At 36.5% G+C, this 21187-nt stretch overlaps 1 protein-coding gene and 1 non-coding gene across 3 annotated transcripts in view; both read right to left on the minus strand.

Moving 5' to 3' along the window:
• CHODL (chondrolectin) overlaps nt 1-21187 on the minus strand; it is a 457020-nt gene that overhangs the window by 297774 nt on the left and 138059 nt on the right. Inside the window, exon 1 of one of the 2 annotated variants that reach the window (XM_037982817.2) lies at nt 2678-2746. The exons of the other annotated variant lie outside the window; for it this stretch is intronic. The gene's annotated coding sequence lies outside the window, so the exon portion shown is untranslated. Of the gene's footprint in view, nt 1-2677; nt 2747-21187 lie in introns of those variants that run through there. 2 annotated transcript variants of the gene reach the window in all.
• Nucleotides 15122-15228, minus strand: LOC119618733 (U6 spliceosomal RNA). The gene has a single exon (XR_005235093.2). It is a non-coding gene; the product is annotated as a U6 spliceosomal RNA (small nuclear RNA).

Consider the following 21187-nt stretch of genomic DNA (forward strand, 5'->3'; position numbering starts at 1 on the left):
TGAATACTTCATCAGTAAAAATTAAAACAATAAGAAGAAGAAGATGAAGAAGGAGGAGGAGGAAGAGGAGGAGGGGGAGGATGGAAGGAATGAAGGAAGCAAAGGAAAAGCACTAATAGTGAAATAGAAAAATGTGACTGCACTATATATTGTGAAAAGATGAGATAGAGGTAAGACCAAACGGTTTCCAGCATATGGTGAATTCTGAATTTATAACTAATGAGCTTGAATATTTTTCCAACACACCACTGGAAGACTTTAGAGGCTTATAATGTAGGGAATAAGATTCTCCATTCTAAGTTTTAGGAAAAAACCTATTATGACTGGAGACCAGATGTCTACATTTGAGGAGGCAGGGAAGGTTAAATGCAGTTATTGTTAAATTAGGATGACAATGAAAATGAAAAATAAATGGTTTAAGAGATTATCAAGTAGATGAACTCTCCAGATGAAATTAAAATGTAAATTTAATTATTTCATGAATAGTCTTTTCTGAAGTATGTCAAGTCCAAATGAAGCAGAAATTTCCAAACTGTTCTTACTGATTGTTTCCAGATGTTCTTGGCTTCTATTTTATTTGTCTACATGCAACAAAGGAAAGTGCTAAACAGGACATGGGGAAGCCAGCAGCTGCTGCCCTAACACATCTGTGGCACTGTGGCACATATTAAAAATGGCTGTTGGCAGCTATCTGGTTAAGTTGATCAAAATATATCAAGCAAACCAGAAATAAATCAAGCAAACCAAGTCATCTAAGACATCCAGATGGACAGTCAACATTGATTATGTTAGATCACAAAGTAAAGTGAGAATTTGGCAATGTTTATGGACATTCAGGAAACCAGGAATCATTAAACCAGGAATTATTTGTCTGGGAAATAATCCTTAACCTGTTAGAAACAAAGATTCAAAACAAACCTTTCTAAAACAAATACTGAAATATACTGAAACCAATTCTTAAGTAAAAGGCAACACTACCCACAAATATATATACCCACTTACTCTGAAAAAGTAAAGTATTTTACAGCATAGCTACAGTAACCTCCACTGAAGCCTCTGCCAAATTAAATTGTTGGCTTCTCCATTATTTAAACTTAAATCAATGAACTCTCCTTGGTTTTGGCATTTTCATGTTCAGTGCGTGCGTGCATGCATGCATGCATGCATCCGTGTGTGTGTGTGTGTGTGTGTGTGTCTGTGTGCTTGTTTCTATGTATATGAATCCATTCTATGAATATTCTTTCTCCACTTTTAATTTCCTTTTATTCCGTTTACATAAGTTTTATGGCTTTTTGTGGGTCATTCACATGTAAAATATGAAACACATGTATTGATCGTTAAATAAGATGGATTTGATACATAAAAGACAATTTTTTTATTTCCTTTCAGCTTCAAAGTTAGCTTTTCTTTCTTGAAGGAATTTCAAAGCATGTATGTTATGTTAATTTGTATAATCTCTGACTTAACAAGTCTCTTGATTAAATACTTTCACAGTCAAAGACAACTAATAGGGTACGATTATGTACTCTAAATACATTTTCCCATAACTGTGTTTTTTGGCAAGTTGTTTCTATTGATGGAAGAAAAAAAAAACCATTAAAAGATTAAATATAAAGTGAATTCATTTTAGCCAAATCCTTTTATTTTTCTTGTGCTTTTCTGTGATCATTAATGTAAAGGGTCATAAATGAGTAAAATGATTCCAAGGATATGAGAGAGACAGAGGAGAATCATGGCATGCCTTCAGCTAGATAATAGAGAGAAGCTTTAAAAGGATACAGAAACCAATGGCACAGGAAAAAAAAAAAAAAAAAAAAAACCTCATTTTCTTATCAGAAAAATGATTAGTGATATGGTTTGGCCATGTCCCCATCCAAATCTCATCTTGAATTATAGTTCCCATAATCCCTACATGTCATGGTGGGGACTTAGTGGGAGATAATTTAGTCATGGGCACAGTTACCCTCGTGCTGTTCTCATGACAGTGAATAAGCCTCATGAGATCTGATGGTTTAATAAGGGGCAGTTCCCCTGCACACACCATCTTGCCTGCCACCATGTAAGACATGCCTTTGCCCCTTCTTCACCTTCAGCCATGATTCTAAGGTCTCCCCAGCCATTTGGAACTGTGAGTCTATTACACCTCTTTTTCTTTATAAATCACCCAGTCTCAGGTATTCCTTCAGAGCAGTATGAAAATGGACTAATACAACAACTACGATGGTGCCTTCTTCTAGCATCATTTTCCCAATCTAACATTTTTCTACGTAATTACCAGAAAATCAGAAGGGTTTCAACTAACTCAATTTGGGAGATGTTCTATGAAGTGAGCACCCATGGATGGCTAGAATGGAATCTCTGGTGTATCCAGCTGGAATAAGAGAATGAATGAAGAAAACTCTTTTCACTGTCAACCCTTTTGGGAAGAATTACTTGACTACCTTTCCATGAAGGAAGTGTTACCTCTTAACAACAGTTCTCACTAGATGTATTAACCACCCACTATATTTGTGATAATTTATTTTCTCAAAGCTTTTTATATTTTAGGGAAAAGAATATCACTTTATCAGCTTGCTGGCTTCCCACCAGTATTTTTGAAAGTATCTTTTTAATGGTCACATCTGGTAATAAAATAACTCCTTGTTCCCAGGTATAGATATTATGTGTAATTACTCACAGATGGCCAGGGAGCCACCCCACCCCAGACAGCACAGACACATCCTCGGGGTCAGCTTGTCCATCTGTATCAGACTCCTGGAAGAGAACTCAAGAGAATCCATGTTTCAGAATCACTGCCCAAATCTACCTTCAGCTCATGATAAAACTGTCTTTCAGACCAAAAATGTGTATACTTAAAACCTGACCTCTCATCTAGCACAATGAAATAGCATTGATTCCACCCTCAATGCTTCATATTAGACAATGGTCCAATTTATCAAGGAAAAAAAAATAAGCTATTTAGCTATTTATATGCTCCAAAATGCATCATCCAGAGCTTTCAGGATAAGTTTAGGTTACATCTTTAAGAGGATAAATGGTCTTGATCCCATAGGTTTGAGAAGAGTATAAAGAAATGCAAGTATTCCTGCTTTCCCACACCCTTGAAAATAGGTCCCTAAACATTTAGCCACCGACCTGTGGTGTAATCCAGCTGCATGTCTGGAAGAACTTGAATTTTACTGGTGTAGTTTGATCTACCCAGGACAAGGAAAATTCTTAGAAACTTCTGTTCATGGAATTGAATTTGTCTTGCTTCCAATTCTTTCTAACATCTCAAGCCCTTTTGATGTGGTCACATTAAAGACTGAAGAAGAAACAGTGAAAACCTCAGGGGAGCAAATACTAGACCCTTTCTTCTCCAAATAAACCCATTCACTGTTGTCCATTCCTTTTGTAACCTCTCTTGTACTAAGCATTTATCACCCAAAGCTTGTTCATATTTGAGAGCCACTTTGTTACCATCTATTAGTCTTTCATTAACAAAAATCATATTAGCAATTTAATCCCATCTCTAAGACATCTTTTAAAGGTTTTGTTAAAGGATTTGTTTGCAGCCTGCTCAGTGGAGATGGCTCTTAGGGATTAACAATCACCATTCAGGAACTGGAATGCGTCAGTAAATCAGACTTCTCTATGCTTAGAAGCAGGTAAGCCTCAGCTGGGGATAGGTAAGTTAAATGATATCCTTCCCCTAGCCACTGCTTCACTTACTTATCTGGTTTGAATATTTGCCCACAACATTTTCCCTGGATGCTTCTGTAAAGATTTTAAATAATGAAACTTTTCTGTGAGCCATCTGGCAGCTTCTTGGAAAGCAGCAGTGCAAGATGTCCCTACTCACAGAGATTAATTAGATTCCCAGAGGAACCTTTCAAAACTGATCATTTACAACAAGATGCTCACTGCGGGCCAAACTTGCTTTTAGGTAGCACTAGCTGAACTGATATGCATATGGGCAACTGACACTTCAACAGTCATGAGTTTAATTCTCAGGCATAAAGAAGTGGTAAGAGAACAGGCTACAACAACACTGAAGTCTTATGCATAGGGAGAGAGGTAAAGCAATGTTCCCCAAAGAAGGAACATCCAGATACAGTGTACTGTTTAGTCAGTAAGCATTTATATTATTCCTACTATGTAGCAGATACTATTACGCACTAGGAATATAGGGGATGACAAAGGCACGTCTTTGTATGTCTGAGAGAGAGACCAAGAAGCAAACATAATGTAGTTGAGTTTGAATGTTATTGAAATAATAAAGAAAGTAAAACATAAAAAAAAGATGAAGACCTGAACTAACTCCGGTGAGAAGTAAACACAGCAGAGTACAAACCTGAGAAATAAAAATAAGTATTATTTTTTGAAGACTAATTGAATGTGGGAGGCATGTAGAGAAAAGCTTTCAGGTTTGGGGGACTGAACAGGGAATTGAGGAATGTTGATCAAGAGACTCCTGGAGAAGAGAGAATGACCGGGGAGCCATCAATGTGTAGGAATGGGTTAAAATCATGGAAACAGATAATAGTCCATTATCCTGTAAGAAAAGGAAAAGACCAAGAACAGATTCTGAAAAACACCAAATTTGAGGAGATAACAGAATAAGAGAATCTGGTGAAGGAGATAGGAATGACAGTTGGTGAGCAAAGAGACAAAAACTTGGCTTCTGGAATGCCAAGAAAGGTTTCAAAACAAGGAGCAGCCAATCATATCAAATGTCTCTGGAAAGTTAAGATGAGAACTGAAAAAATCTTCCTCAGATCTGAAAATCAGGGACATGTTATTGAACTTGGCCAGGGCACTCAATAGAGCCTTGAAAGCAGCATTGCATGCTAGGCATATTGGTGTTTAAGGAGTCATTTAATGTATCATCCAACATACTCTTAACTGAAGGACTTAATAAATCATATTGGCTGAGAAACTAGAATATTTATTTAATAATTATTCTCAACTTTTACACAAGAAAATTCAGGCCAGCAAATTTCTGTCAACTTGCCCAAAATACGCTGAATCCAATAAGCTTGGATACCAGTAGTGCTCCTGGTGTTCAGGGTCTTAGAAAGACCCTGTTTCTAAGCATTAACCCCTTGTTTTCTGTATCATGGAGAAGCCTAGTATATCCCTGAGGCATGTTGAGGGGCAAATACATACATTATACCCAGCTACATAATCCAACACAGGACAGGCTTCTCCATCAACTCTTCATCTCATAATCATCTGCTCTTCTATCATCCCTGCACTGTTCACCAATGTCCATATCAGTACTGATGCCACTGACGTTTTAGATAATATTTCACAGCACAGAAACTAATATCTTCATAAGGGCAGTAATTACATTTTAATTTCCTGAAAATTATAAATATAATTACACTGGGTGTATTTGTTAGAACATTGAATCACCTTTTAAATTTAAACTAACATTTTAAAGTAACATCCAAACTGTCCTAAGTATGGAAATGCAGGAAAATAATTTTCCCTTTTTCATGAGAAGACCTACTTTCTCTAAATTACAAATATAAATGCCAACTGACTCAGTCTGTGAACTTTTGGAAAGTAAAAAAGGAAAATAAGATTAATTTCCTAGGGGCAAGTTAAATGTATTCTTTGTAACCTAGTTGTTTTTCTTGCTTGTAATAAACATTACAGCCTATGAGCACTCTCTGCCCATTTCTTTTTTTATTTACTTCATATGTATTTGGAAAATGAGAATTTTTCTCAAGTTAATATCGATGATCAGAATCTAAGATTTTCATCAAAAGTCAGAGTATAGAATTTCCGGATCTTTTCTGGATCCCAAATGGCTTGTTAATTTAGAAGAGAGAGTTCCTTAAACTATGTCCTCACACAATCAAACTATATACTCACAATAGACATTGAGAAATACTGGGGAAATTAAAATACCAAAAACTTAGTGGACAGAGTAAACTTGATTGGGAAGCCTCAGAGACATTAGGGACCAGATTCATTACTGTGTTATTTTTATTCCATGACCCGGCCTTGATTACTTCTAAGAGCACAGTCAGAAAGATTCAATAGGTTTAGAATACTTGACACCCAGGACTGAAGCTGGGGGCAGTAATATTTTGTAGCATATAGTTCGTTCATCTCAGGGGCCACTTTTTGTGAACTATGTACCTTCCTCCTCCTTTTTAAAAAATCTCCCTTTTTCCTTATTTCCTTCTAGTGGGGGTGATTATATCCTTTACATAGAAGGAGATTGTGTAGTTTTGTCTTTAGAGGCAAAAAAGAAAGAGTAAGCTGAAGAGACCTAAGGGGAGGAAAAATATCCATGGGACAGAGTAGTGTCAGCCAGAGAAGACAAAGAAATCAGGCTGAGTCCCCCAATCTTGGAACAAAACAGAAGGAATACACCGAACCACTCTGGACCAAGAAAGGGCCATCAAGTTTGCATTGAAATACCATGTACATTTCCTCTCTATACAGAGAATGAACTGAATTCTATTATCAAAGGCTTGTTGCACAGTATACCTGCCTTTGTTGCACTTCTCTCTCTTGGTATTTACTTCCAGCCATTTTAGACAAAACTAGCATCTTAGACTCCTACCTTCTCACTAACTTCCACTGAGAAAATCTTAACTTTGGTTTTACAATCATCTTCCTTCTTTGCATCCCTCTGGCTTTCAACACTGGATGCCTATTCCTACCAAGTGTCTGATGGAAACAGATGAGCATCTGAATTTCTTTTGATGCTTCTAAAAGCTGGCTCTACACACAGACATCGAACAAATGCTTTTGAAGATAATGTTATTGGAAGGGGGTTGGGAGAAGTAGTATAATACCAGGATATATTAACAGTAGTGTCACTTGCCAAGAGCTAGGAAGCAACCTTCCACTTCTTTTTTGGCAATGGTCTGACCTTAATAGAATACTGTGCCGAGTGTTTGTCTCTGCAGTTGACATGAATGTGAAGAAATTTGAGAGGGGATACAGAAAGGCAAAAAACATAAAATATAATGAGAAAAATAAAAAACTATCATTTGGAGAAAAGAATAAAGGCACTGGGATCACTTCCTCTGGAGAAGAAAAGCCCATGAGGAAATTTAATAACAAATGTTATAGTGAGTAAAAAAAACAAACCAAATTATTCTTCATCTTGACCAAGGAAATGATGAGAGGAAATGTACTAAAATTAGAAAGAGGGAGGGAGGGCTTGGTTAGGCATAAGAAAAAAAACTCTTGGCCTTGATGTTGAGACTGTGGAGTATACTGCCAAAAAAAAAGTTGTAAAAATTCTTGGAAACATCAATAGCAATCTGTACTAATTGATGAAGACATTTCCCTCTGAAGAAAAAGTTTAAATCAATATTTTTTGAAGTTCCAGTTCTGAGGCGTATTTATAAAGAAAAAAAAAGCTACCTAAAAGGTAAGGTCAAACAGACATTCCCAAGTCCCAAACACTTTCTTCTTCACAAACGATATTTAGGTCCCGAAATCTCTTAAGTTTTATTTCATTAGATTTGAGAACTAATTTGCACTAAGAGATTATTTGTATTATTTTTATATTTTATTATTTTACATTTTGTTATTTTTACAATGTGGACTTTGTCTCTATTTCTTGCACCATCATCTCTTTTAATAGCTTGGACCCTTTAGCGCTTTGTGGTTATTGAACAGAAGATAAAGATTCTGGTTTACAGAATATAAGCAATACAAAAGACTTATATAAAAAAGGTAAAAAAAAGACCTCCAATTTCTACTATTCACAGTCCTATCATAGTGGAATTTCTTCATAACATTATAACAATGTACCCTGTGTGGTTTCCTAGTGCCTGATGCACAAAACATGGAGGAGAATAGAGATGAAGATACAAAGGAAGCAAGAGCAAGATCAGGAAACACGTAAGAAGAGTATGAAGTTTAAACTCTATCTTGATGGAGGGAGCATCAAAAGATTTTAAGTAAAAAAGGTATATAATCCAATGTTTATTTTATTAAAATCATTCTGAAACTGAAGAATAGACTGACATGAAACTAGATATGGGACACGCTTATGACTTAAACATGGTGGTGGTGGTCAAGGTGGAGCCTTTCAAGTAGACTCCAGAGATATCCAAGAGGCACGGTTGACAGAGCATAATGATTTATTAGATAGAGTTGGCGAATGAGAGAGAAAAATCCAGGGCAATTATCAACTATCTGATTTAATTCATATGTTGAAACCTAATCCCCAGTGTGATACATTTGGGACGAGGCTTTTGAGGAGTTCAGGTCATAAGGACACAGCCCTCTTGAATGGGATTAGTGTACTCATAAAAGAAACTCCAGATAATTTTCTGGCCCCTCTGCCATATGAAAACACAGTGAGAAGATAGTTCTCTAAGGTACCAGAAGTGGGCCCTCACCAGACACTGAATATGCTGGTGCCTTGATCTTGGACTTTGCAGCCTGCAGAACTGTGATAAATAAATTTATGTTGCTTATAAGCCATCTCGTCTTTGATATTTTTGTTATGCTAGCCCAAACAGACTAAGAAACTGATATAAAGATTAATGATATATTAGGTTGTTCTTGCATTGCTATAAAGAAATATCTGGGACTAGGTAATTTATAAGAAAAGAGGTTTAATTAGCTCACAGTTCTGCAGGCTGTGCAGGAAGCATAGTGCTAGCATCTGCTTCTGGGGACGCCTCAGGAGGCTTTCAATCATGGCATAAGGTAAAGGTGGAGCAGGCATGTCATGGCAGGAGAAGAAGCATGAGAGACAGAGTGAGGGGAGGTGTCACACATTTTTTTTGTTTTTGTTTTTGTTTGACATGGAGTCTCGCTCTGTCACCCAGGCTGGAGCGCAGTGGCCAGATCTTGGCTCACTGCAAGCTCCGCCTCCCGGGTTCCCGCTATTCTCCTGCCTCAGCCTCCAGAGTAGCTGGGACTACAGGCGCCCACCACCTCGCCCGGCTAGTTTTTTGTATATTTTAGTAGAGACTGGGTTTCACCTTGTTAGCCAGGATGGTCTCGATCTCCTGACCTCGTGATCTACCCATCTCGGCCTCCCAAAGTGCTGGGATTACAAGCTTGAGCCACTGTGGCCCGGCCAGTGTCACACATTTTTAAAAGACCAGATCTCATGTGAATTCAGAGCAAGAGTTCACTTATCACCAAGGAGATGACCCAAATTATTCATGAAGGACCCACCCCCATGATCCAAACACTGCCCAACAGGCCCAGTCTCCAACACTGGGGATGACATCTCAACATGAGATTTGGATGCAGACAAATATTCAAACTATCAGATGGAGATGCTTCTCTTTTGACTCATTACTCCTAGCCTACAATCCCCACAGAACATATGAAAAGACTCCCCGGACATTATATGAACTCCTCAAAATCTTTTTCCTCCAGGATTAAAGGCATTCAGTCAAACAAATAGATAGATGGGCTTTAATATATTTCTGAAGCTCTTTTCTGAGACATCCCTGTTTAATCCTCAAAACAGCCTCACAAATTATTGGCAAATAAAGGATTGAAGACATTTAACCATAGAATTACTAAGTGAGCGTGCAAGCCCTGGAACCCAAATCCCCTGACTTGCTTCGCAACACTTCAGGTTTTTATAAAAGTCTATTCCCAAAAAGCAAGCAATTTTTTCCCTAAAGCACATCATTTCTGAGGGCAAATCAAAATTCCTGTTACTCTCACTCTTATGTGCAATATCAATCCACTCATTATATGATTTTCAGGTATATTTGACAACTCTAAGATAAGCTGTTCTCATGGTTTCTGCATTAGTACTCCCCTGGTGACTGTCTAAAGAGTCATTATGCAGAGTTTTAACTGAATATTCCTAGGACTCTCCTGAAGATTTAAGGTGTTTCCAAGAGGAAATAAAGGTAATAAAACAGCAGAGCTTAAAGTCAGGTTGTAATATTTCAAGAGAAAGGAATAGAACAATTGTACAGCATTTACATCTATGACAATAATAGCACAACCCCTACTAAAGAAGTAAGTCAGGGTTTTTCTCAGGAAAACTTCTTCAGAAGTGGACAATAGGAGATTAAGAATAGCCGTTTAATCATTCACTTAAAGCCACCTGCAATCATGAGATGAATCTCCAGGATAGTATTTAATCCCATGACTTCAGGCAGGTAAGATTACTTCAGTGAAAAAAGAAATTATAATCGTTTTTAAGGTGGCTGAATTTTATTCAGCTGGTCAACATTGTACGCTAAAAATTTCTTAGAAAAGAACGCTCTTTTGCTTAGAACATCTTAACGGACAGGCTCTCACCAGACACTGAATCTGCCTATGCCTTGATCTTGGACTTTCCAGCCTCCAGAATTGTGAGAAATAAATTCCTGTTGTCTATAAGCTATCCAGTTTATGGTAGTAAAGGTTTATGACAGTAGCCTAAACAGACCCAGATCATAAATACTTTTTAAAATATTATATATTAATAAAAATTATAGCTTATATATGATATAAAATATGTGATTTAATTTAAAATATAAATATATAATGTAAAAATTATATATTAATATTTTAAGTTTTTATATATAAATATATATATGTAGAGAGAGAGAATTATGAGTAATTGGAGGAACTGGCTTATGAATTTTGGAGGCTGAGCTGTAATATGTGTCTTACAGCTGCAGACTCAGGAAAGCTGCAGACTCAGGAAAGCTAGTGGTGTAGTTCCAGCCTGAGACTGAAGCCTGAGAAACAACAGAACCAACAGTTCAAGTTCCAGTCCAAGTCCAAAGGCTTGAGGACCAGCTGCACTGATGGTATAAACACAGTCCAAGGCAGGAGAAGACTGATGTCCAAGTTCAGTCAGGCAGAGAACAAATTCTCCCTTCCTCTGTCTCTTTGTTCTAGTTAGGCCATCAACAGATTGGTTGCCCACCCACATTGGAGAGGGTAACCTTCTTTACTCAATTCACTGATTTAAATGCTAATCTCTTCCAGAAACACTCACAGACACACCCAGAAATAATGTTTAACTAGATATCTGAATATCTAGTGGCCCAGTCAAGCTTATACATAAAATTAACCATCACAAGGATGTTAAATTTTGCAACTATGTTCTTGGGTTCATCTCTTCTTTCCTTTAGTTCTGACGGCTCTTGCATCATGTATTTTTAAGTTTTCTTATATATACTTAAGACTCTTATGTCTTCCCAATAAATTAACTACTTATTGCAAAATATCACTCATTATCTCTTGTAATGCTCCTTGTCTTAAAATCTACTTTTTCTGATATTATGGCCACAACCAAATTTTTTTATTGCTTAATGTTTAAATGTTAAATTTGTTTTCATCCTTAATTTCAACTTCTTAGTCTTCATACATATATACATATATATATATTTTATTTTATTTTATTTTATTTTCCGATGCAGAATCTCGCTCTGGCGCCCAGGCTGGAGTGCAGTGGCACAATCTCAGCTCATTGCAACCTCCGCCTCCCGGGTTCAAGTGATTCTCCTGCCTCAGCCTCCTGAGTAGCTAGGATTACAGGCACGCACCAGCACACCCGGCTAATTTTTGTATTTTTAGTAGAGACAAGGTTTCACCATGTTGGTCAGGCTGGTCTTGGACTCCTGACCTCATGATCCTTCCACCTCAGCGTCCCAAAGTGCTGGGATTACAGGCGTGAGCCACCGTACCCAGACTAGTCTTTATATTTAAATAGTTTATAGTGTGGCCTTACTTTGTTTAATTCTCTATCTCTGTATTATAATTTCAGGTTTGAACCCATTACTTTAATGTAATTATTTATGTAGTCCGGTTTTAGCCTACCATTTGCAATTTGATTTTCTTGCTCATTGTATTTCTTACATTTTTTACTCATTTCCTCTCTTGTTTTGGTTTGAGTATTGAGTTTTTATAGTATTTTATTTTCTCAATTGCATTTTTATTGTATTATTTTCTTTTCTATTTTTTTAGAGACAGAATCTCATTCTGTCACCCAGGCTGAAGTGCAGTGGCACAATCATGGCTCACTGTAGTCTCTAACTCCTGGACTTGGGCAATACTCTTGCCTCAGCCTCCTGAGTAGCTAGGACTACAGGCATGCAACATTACACCAGGCTTCAACTGAATTTCCAGCTATGCTAATTTATATGTTCTAATTCTTGCTCTAGGGATTATAATATGCATCCTTAACTTACCACAGTCTGCTTGGAGTTAATATTATACACTTAGTGAATATTTATTATTATTATTATTATACTTTAAGTTCTAGGGTACATGTGCACAACGTGAAGGTCTGTTACATATGTATACATGTGCCATGTTGGTGTGCTGTACCCATTAACTCGTCATTTACATTAGGTATATCTCCTAATGCTATCCCTCCCCCCTACCCCCTCCCCACAATAGGCCCCAGTGTGTGATGTTCCCCTTCCTGTGTCCAAGTGATCTCATTGTTCAATTCCCACCAATGAATGAGAACATGCGGTGTTTCATTTTCTGTTCTTGCGATAGTTTGCTGAGAATGATGGTTTCCAGCTGCATCCATGTCCCTACAAAGGACATGAACTCATCCTTTTTATGGCTGTATAGTATTCCATGGTATATATGTGCCACATTTTCTTAATCCAGTCTGTCACTGATGGACATTTGGGTTGATTCCAAGTCTTTGCTATTGTGAATAGTGCCGCAATAAACATATGTGTGCATGTGTCTTTATAGCAGCATGATTTATAATCCTTTGGGTATATACCCAGTAACGGGATGGCTAGGTCAAATGGTATTTCTAGTTCTAGATCCTTGAGGAATCGCCACACTGTTTTCCACAATGGTTGAACTAGTTTACAGTCCCACCAACAGTGTAAAAGTGTTCTTATTTCTCCACATCCTCTCCAGCACCTGTTGTTTCCTGATTTTTTAATGATTGCCATTCTAACTGGTGTGAGATGGTATCTCATTGTGGTTTTGATTTGCATTTCTCTGATGGTGAGTGATGATCAGCATTTTTTCATGTGTCCGTTGGCTGTATAAATGTCTTCTTTTGAGAAGTGTCTGTTCATATCCTTTGCCCACTTTTTGATGGGGTTGTTTTTTTCTTGTAAATTTGATTGAGTTCTTTATAGGTTCCGGATATTAGCCCTTTGTCAGATGAGTAGATTGCAAAAATTTTCTCCCATTTTGTAGGCTGCCTGTTCACTCTGATGGTAGTTTCTTTTGCTGTGCAGAAGCTCTTTAGTATAATTAGATCCCATTTGTCAATTTTGGCTTTTGTTGCCGTTGCTTTTGGTGTTTTAGACAAGAAGTCCTTGCCCATGCCTATGTCCAGAATGGTATTACCTAGGTTTTCTTCTAGGTTTTTATGGTTTTAGGTCTAACATTTAAGTCTCTAATCCATTTTGAATTAATTTTCAAATAAGGAGTAAGAAAAGGATCCAGTTTCAGCTTTCTACTTATGGCTAGCCAATTTTCCCAGCACCATTTATTAAATAGGGAATCCTTTCCCCATTTCTTGTTTCTCTCAGGTTTGTCAAAGATCAGATGGCTGTAGATGTGTGGTATTATTTCTGAGGACTCTGTTCTGTTCCATTGGTCTATATCTCTGTTTTGGTACCAGTACCATGCTGTTTTGGTTATTGTAGCCTTGTAGTATAAAGTCAGGTAGCGTGATGCCTCCAGCTTTGCTCTTTTGGCTTAGGATTGACTTGGCAATGCGGGGTCTTTTTTGGTTCCATATGAACTTTAAAGCAGTTTTTTCCAATTCTGTGAAGAAAGTCATTGGTAGCTTAATGGGGATGGCATTGAATCTATAAATTACCTTGGGCAGTATGGCCATTTTCACAATATTGATTCTTCCTATCCATGAGCATGGTATGTTCTTCCATTTATTTGTGTCCTCTTTTATTTCACTGAGCAGTGGTTTGTAGTTCTCCTTGAAGAGGTCCTTTATATCCCCTGTAAGTTGGATTCCTAGGTATTTTATTCTCTTTGAAGCTATTGTGAATGGGAGTTCATTCATGATTTGGCTCTCTGTTTGTCTGTTACAGGTGTATAAGAATGCTTGTGATTTTTGCACATTGATTTTGTATCCTGAGACTTTGCTGAAGTTGCTTATCAGCTTAAGGAGATTTTGAGCTGAGACAATGGGATTTTCTAAATAGACAATCATGTCATCTGCAAACAGGGACAATTTGACTTCCCCTTTTCCTAACTGAATACCCTTTATTTCTTTCTCTTGCCTGATTGCCCTAGCCAGAACTTCCAACACTATGTTGAATAAGAGTGGTGAGAGAGGGCACCCCTGTCTTGTGCCAGTTTTCAAAGGGAATGCTTCCAGTTTTTCCCATTCTGTATGATATTGGCTGTGGGTTTGTCATAAATAGCTCTTATTATTTTGAGATACGTTCCATCAATACCGAATTTATTGAGAGTTTTTAGCATGAAGGGCTGTTGAATTTTGTCAAAGGCCTTTTCTGCATCTATTGAGATAATCATGTGGTTTTTGTCTTTGGTTCTGTTTATATGCTGGATTATGTTTATTGATTTGCATATGCTGAACCAGCGTTGCATGCCTTGCATCCCAGGGATGAAGCCCACTTGATCATGGTGGATAAGCTTATTGATGTGCTGCTGCATTTGGTTTGCCAGTATTTTATTGAGGATTTTTGCATCGATGTTCATCAGGGATATTGGTCTAAAATTCTCTTTTTTGTTTTGTCTCTGCCAGGCTTTGGTATTAGGATGATGTTGGCCTCATAAAATGAGTTAGGGAGGATTCCCTCTTTTTCTGTTGATTGGAATCGCTTCAGAAGGAATGGTACCAACTCCTCCTTGTACCTCTTGTAGAATTCGTCTGTGAATCCATCTGGTCCTGGCCTTTTTTGGTTGGTAGGCTATTAATTATTGCCTCAATTTCAGAGTCTGCTATTGGTCTATTCAGGGATTCAACTTCTTCCTGGTTTAGTCCTGGGAGAGTGTAAGTGTCCAGGAAATTATCCATTTCTTCCAGGTTTTCTATTTTATTTGCATAGAGGTGTTTATAGTATTCTCTGATGGTAGTTTGTATTTCTGTGGGGTTGGTGGTGATATCCCCTTTATCATTTTTTATTACATCTATTTGATTCTTCTCTCTTTTCTTCTTTATTCTTCTCTCTTTTCTTCTTTATTAGTCTTGCTAATGGTCTATCAATTTTGTTGAAAAAATATGGAACGCTTCACAAATTTGCATGTCATCCTTGCGCAGGGGCCATGCTAATCTTCTCTGTATCATTCCAATTTTAGTATATGTGCTGCTGAAGCGAGCATGTGAACATTATTTACAATTCCATTATTTACTTTGTATTATCTGGGGCACTGTGGTCAAATATTTTACTTCAGTATGTAAATCTTACATTATTTTATTATTGCTTGATATGTTTTGGCTCTGTGTCCCCACCCAAATCTCATCTCAAATTGTAATCCCCATGTGTCAAGGGAGGGATCTGGTGGGAGGTGATTGGATCATGGGGGCAATTTTTTCCAAGCTGTTTTCATGATAGTGAGGGAGTTCTCACAAGATCTGATGGTTTAAAAGTGGCAGTTTCCCCTGCTGTCTTTCTCTCCTGCTGCCATGTCAGAAGTCCCTGCTTCCCTTTCGCATCTGCCATGATTGTAAGTTTTCTGAGGCCTCCCCAGCCATGCAGGACTGTGAGTCACTTAAACCTCTTTTCTTCATAAATTACCCAGTCTTGGGTAATATCTTTATAGCAGTGAGAGAATAGATAAATACCTTGCTTTAAATAATCAATTTTCTTAAATAGAAAATAAGAACATTTTAAAAACATAATTATTTATGTCCCCCACATGTTGACTATTTCCAGATGCATATAATCTCTTCTCCTCTAGGTTCAAGTTTATATGTGGTATCATTTCTCCTCAACCTGAAAAGATTACTTTAGAATTTTTCTGTAGGGCAGTTCTATTGGCAGTATAGTAGCATGGGTTTCATTTATCCTAAACTCAATTTTTCTTTATTTTTAAGGATTTTTTTGTTGTTGTTAACTCATTCAGCAGTTAAAAGATGTTTTTCCATTATCTTCTGGCATTCATTATTTCAGATGAAAAGACAGCCATCATCCTTATCATGGTAACCCTATATATAAAGTGTCTTATTTTTCTGAATACTTTGAAAATTTTCTGTAAACCTGTGGTTGTCAGCATTTTGACCGTGAAGTGCCTAAAAATAGTTTTCCTTGTAATTATCCTGCTATATTGGTCATCCTCCTTGGATTTGTGGGTTTGTATCTTTCTTTCTTTTTTTTTTTTTTTTTTTTTTTTTTTTTTTTTTTTTTGAGACATAATATCGCTCTGTCACCCAGGCTGGAATGCAGTAGCACAATCATGGCTCACTGCAGCATTGACCTCCCAGATGCAAATGTTCCTCCCAACTCAGCCTTCTGAGTAGCTGGGACCACAGGTGTGCACCACCATGTGCCTGGCTAGCGATGGGGTCTCCCTATGTTGCCCACACTGGTCTTAAACTCCTAGGCTCAAGCAGTCCCCCTGCCTCAGCCTCCCAAAGTGCTGAGATTACATGTACAAGTCACTGTACCTGGCCTTTCTTAAAATTTTTAAAGACATATAATCATTATCTCTTTAAATATATTCTTTCATTTTCTCTTTTCTATCCAATATTCCTATCATATGAATGTGAAACTACTTGTAACTTCCCACAGCTCACTGAGACTCTATTCAATTTGATCAATTTATTTCTCTCTGTGCTTTACGTTGAATAGTTTATTTTGACGTGTTATTTACTTGTAATTTCTTCTACAATGTCCAAACTAATGCAAATCTATAAATTTTTTAATTTTAAATATATTTTGCTTTTCAGTTCTAAATTAGATTTCAATTTTGTTCTATTTTATACATTCAAATATCTCTTGAAATGGTCTATTTCTTTACCCTATTAATTTTTTAAATAGCTATAAGTTATTTTAAAGTCTGCCTGCTAAATCTAACATCTGGATTGTGTGTATATGTGTGTGTATACAGTCTTTTGTTATACAAAATCATAACAGCATGCTGCCTTACAGTCTCACAGTCTTGCAATATTGAGATCTCACGGTCTCTTAGTCCTAAAGACTCTCATATTGAAGTTTGATGGTACTCTGTCCTTAAGCCCTCCTAGAGAGAGAGCCTTGCCTTATATTCAAAGTGATTAAAGACACAGTTGAACAGAATCCAACCATAGCTGCCACCTACCTATACCAATGCAGATTTTAATAGATCAAAGATATCAGCCCTGTGGCAACACAGGAAATTGGATCCTAGGCTGAAAGAAAATAGAAGTCTTATTAGACTTTTGGTGCTTAAATTTCTAAGGCCCCACCAAAGTAATCATGCCACTAAACAACATAGCCATTGATTTGTACACACACACACATATATATATTAGAGTAATATGTATACACACACATTCTTATATAAGTATACACTTATTAAGGTATATGTATATACTTATACATATACTAGTATGTTTTAGTTCATCCAAATTTGATTGGTTTCTCTCCAACCAATGAAATACTTTAAGACCTTAGACAACAGGAATTTGTGACTATGAGGTTGCAAGACCATGAGAAGCAAGACAGTGAGATTTCAAAATTGTGATATTTCAAGATTGTAAATCTGTTTATCTTTTTCAGACTTTTTTCCAGTGTGTACTTACCTGGCAAAATTTACATGTGAAAAAATTACTGTCCAGAGAGGACTTAACTTGGCATTTGGGGCTCTTCCAGTTTTATGTCTGGCATGCTATCTTTATACTTCATCAAAGCTGATAGGTTTCTCTCCAACCAATGAAAGGCTTGCTCCTCTGCCCACCCAGCCCGCAATCTCTGCAATTGCTCCAAAGTATGGAAGTATCCTCCAGTTCTACCTGACACAGAAACTTAGAAAGTGATCATTCTTCTGAAATCTTTAGACTTCTATAGACTCCTTTATTCTACTTTATATCCACAGTTCTTAGATGGCTTTAAAGAAGTGTTCAAAGAAGTGTGTGTGCGTTGTGTATCTGGGATTTCTTGTTATGATGGGACCATACGCTTTTTACTTCTTTTACATTCTAACCAGAGGCAGTAGCATCATCTCTGCAATATGTCTATTTTTTCCCTCTCTCTCATTTTATTCTCAAGCACTACTAGTTTGATCTTAATCTCCATCTATTTTTTACAATTTCTTCCTTGAATTATTGTATGCCTTTTTTGAGTTCTTAAAAGCTCCTTTTATTTGTAATTTTTTTAATATAGAAAACTTTTCCCTTAACAAGTCTGCTTTTCCATGGGTTTTTCTTCTTATAATGTATGTGCCCTTTTTAGCAATGTATCTCAAACTGGTCTATTTCTTCTCATAGCTTTGTTTTAATAAGTTCAACATTGTTGTTTAAAATTATTGTGGGAAAGACAGAATGAAGTGAAGCACTTGAGAATTTTGAATTTTGATTAGGGTTACTGTCTTAATCATTCTTTTACAAAATCTATTTTTTTTTGTTTTGATTTGGTTTCCTTGGTATTTTTTTCTATTTTATTTTTAGTCTGAAAAAAATGTCTCTGCAGTTTTCTCTGTTTAAGAAATTGCAACGTTCCTCAATCCAGAAGTTCTCTTGGTTGTTATCTGGAAATATTCCATCTTTACTTTCCTCCTCCCCCAAGCATTTTCCCCTAACTAGGAGCTAGATCTCAGATATGAGAAACAATTTGCTATCATGTTTTTTTTACTTTAGATCTTTGTTATATTCTCTGGTTGCCCATCGATCTCTCTAGCTCACTTCACTTTAATCAAAGAATAGTTGGCTAGCCCCTTCAAGACTATAACATTTACTTTTACAATTTCCTGCTAAAGATCAGAGGAGATAGGTCAGCACTAAGTATGGTCTCTCTCATTCCAGGCCACATTCCATATATTTGGCAGGTTTATGACAAATTCAGGATATGGGAACACAGCCATTTCCTCTTTCATTGAACGTGAAGAGGAACATCACCCCTTCCCCACTTTTCTACCCCCTCCCACATACGCACAGCTTTTGACTGAACTTATTTCTTTAGCAATTTCTGAGAGAATGAAAGGGAGACAAAATGTCTTTTTTTCCCACAGTCTTTAACTAAAAGCTCTTTCTTCAAATGCACATTTAACATGTAACTTAAAACCGAAAAGCCAAGAATGTGACACAATTAGCTTGCAGTTCCAGTAGATACGCTTTTATACTTCTCACCCAGACAATTTAATCTGGAAATTTTCTTGAGGCTGATGTATTATCCAACATTACTCTGCAGTGAGATTACAATTGAGAGCTAGGAATCCATTTCTTTCCAGAAATTCACAAAAGGACATGAAGACTGGGTAGTTGTTGAGCAGCTTCACGTAGCCAGCAGGTCAATATTGAAACCACCGCTAACACCACACAGCTTTACATAAAGCTGGTGTAATCAAAGGAGGTCAGCTGAAAGTAATCAAAGTGTTGCACAATTAGGTATTCTAACTCCATATCCAAATTTAGCATTCCATAGTTATATGTATCCCATGACTGGCCTGATTTTGATTTTTGTTGCATCCTTGTCTGGGTTTGGTAATGGAATAATGCTGGCCTGGTAGAATTAGTTTCGAGAATTCCTGCTTCTTCAATCTTTTTGGAGTAGTTTGATTAGAATTGGTATTAGCTCCTCTTTAAATGTTTGTTAGAATTCAGTAGTAAAGCAATCAAGTTTGGGGCTCTTCTTTGATTGGACAGTTTTTATTACTGATTCAATTTTATTACTCATTATTGGTCCATTCAGACTTCCTATTTCTTCATGATTCAGTCTTGGTAGATTGTGTGCGTCCAGCAATTTATCCATTTCTTCTAGGGTTATTCAATTTGTTGGCATATAATTGTTTGTTATAGACTCCTATGATCTTTTGTATTTCTGTATTTGTAATGTCTTCTTTTTTACCTGTTATTTCCTCTTTTTTTTTATTTAGTCTAGCTAAATGTCAATTTGTTTATCTTTTCAAAAAAACAAACTCCATTTCATTTATTTCTGCTCTGATCTTTATTATTTCTACCCTTCTATTAATTGTGAGTTTAATTAGTTCTTGTTTTTCTATTTCTTGAAGTGTAACGTTAGCTTGTTTATTTAAGATCTTTCTTCTTTTCATATAAACTTTTTTTTCTTTTTTCTTCTTTTTATCTTTGTAGATTTAGGGGAATGAGTACATTTTTGTTACATGGATTATTATGTAGAGGTGAAGCCTGGGTTTTTCGAGTACCATTACCTGAAAACGTAAACTGTACACAATAGGTAATTTCTCATTTCTCATCCTCCTCCCATACTTCAACCTTTTGTAGTTTCCATTGTTTGTTATTCCACTCTGTATGTGTGTGTCTACCCTTGTTTAGCTCCTACTTATAAGTGAGAACGTGCATATTTGACTTTCTGTTTCTGAGTTGTTGCACGTAAATAATGGCTTCCAGTTTCATCCATGTTGCTGTAAAAGACACATTTTCATTGTTTGTTATGGCTGAGTAGTATTCCATAGTATATATATGCCACATTTTCTTTATCCAGTCATCTGCTGATGCACACTTAGAGTGATTCCAGGACTTTGCTATTATAAATAGTGCTGCAAAAACATATGGGTGGAGGCACGTTTTTTATATAATGATTTCTTTTCCCTTGGATAGATATCCAGTAGTGGGATTGCTGGTCAAATGGTAGTTCTATTTTTAACTTTTTGAGCAATCCATATCCTGTTTTCCATAGAGCTGGTACATTTCCAGAGTGTATAAGCTTTCTCTTTTTTCCAAATCCTTGCCAAAATCTGTTTTTTTATTTTTTATTTTTCATATAATTTTTGGCTGTTTGTATGTCTTCTTTTGAAAAATTTCTCTCCTTTGCCTACCTTTTAATGAAGTTATTTGTGTGGTTTTTTTTTTTTTTTTTTTTTTTTTTTTTCTTATTTGGTTGAGTTTCTTGTAGATTCTGGATATTAGTACTTTCTCGGATGCAGAGTTTGCAAATATTTTCTGCCATTCTGTAAGTTGTCTGTTTACTCTGTTGATTATTTCTTTTGCTGTTTGGGAGCTTTGAATTAGGTGTTTGCTGCTATAAACTTCCTTATTAGAGCCACTTTTACTGTATTCCATAGGTTTTGGTATGCTGTGTTTCCATTTTCATTTGTCTCACAAATTTTTAAAATTTTCTTTTTAATATCTTCATTGACTATTGGTTGTTAAGGAGCATGTTCCTTA

This window comes from Chlorocebus sabaeus, chromosome 2 (assembly GCF_047675955.1).
Source record: "Chlorocebus sabaeus isolate Y175 chromosome 2, mChlSab1.0.hap1, whole genome shotgun sequence".
NCBI classification, from domain to species: Eukaryota; Metazoa; Chordata; class Mammalia; order Primates; family Cercopithecidae; genus Chlorocebus; species Chlorocebus sabaeus.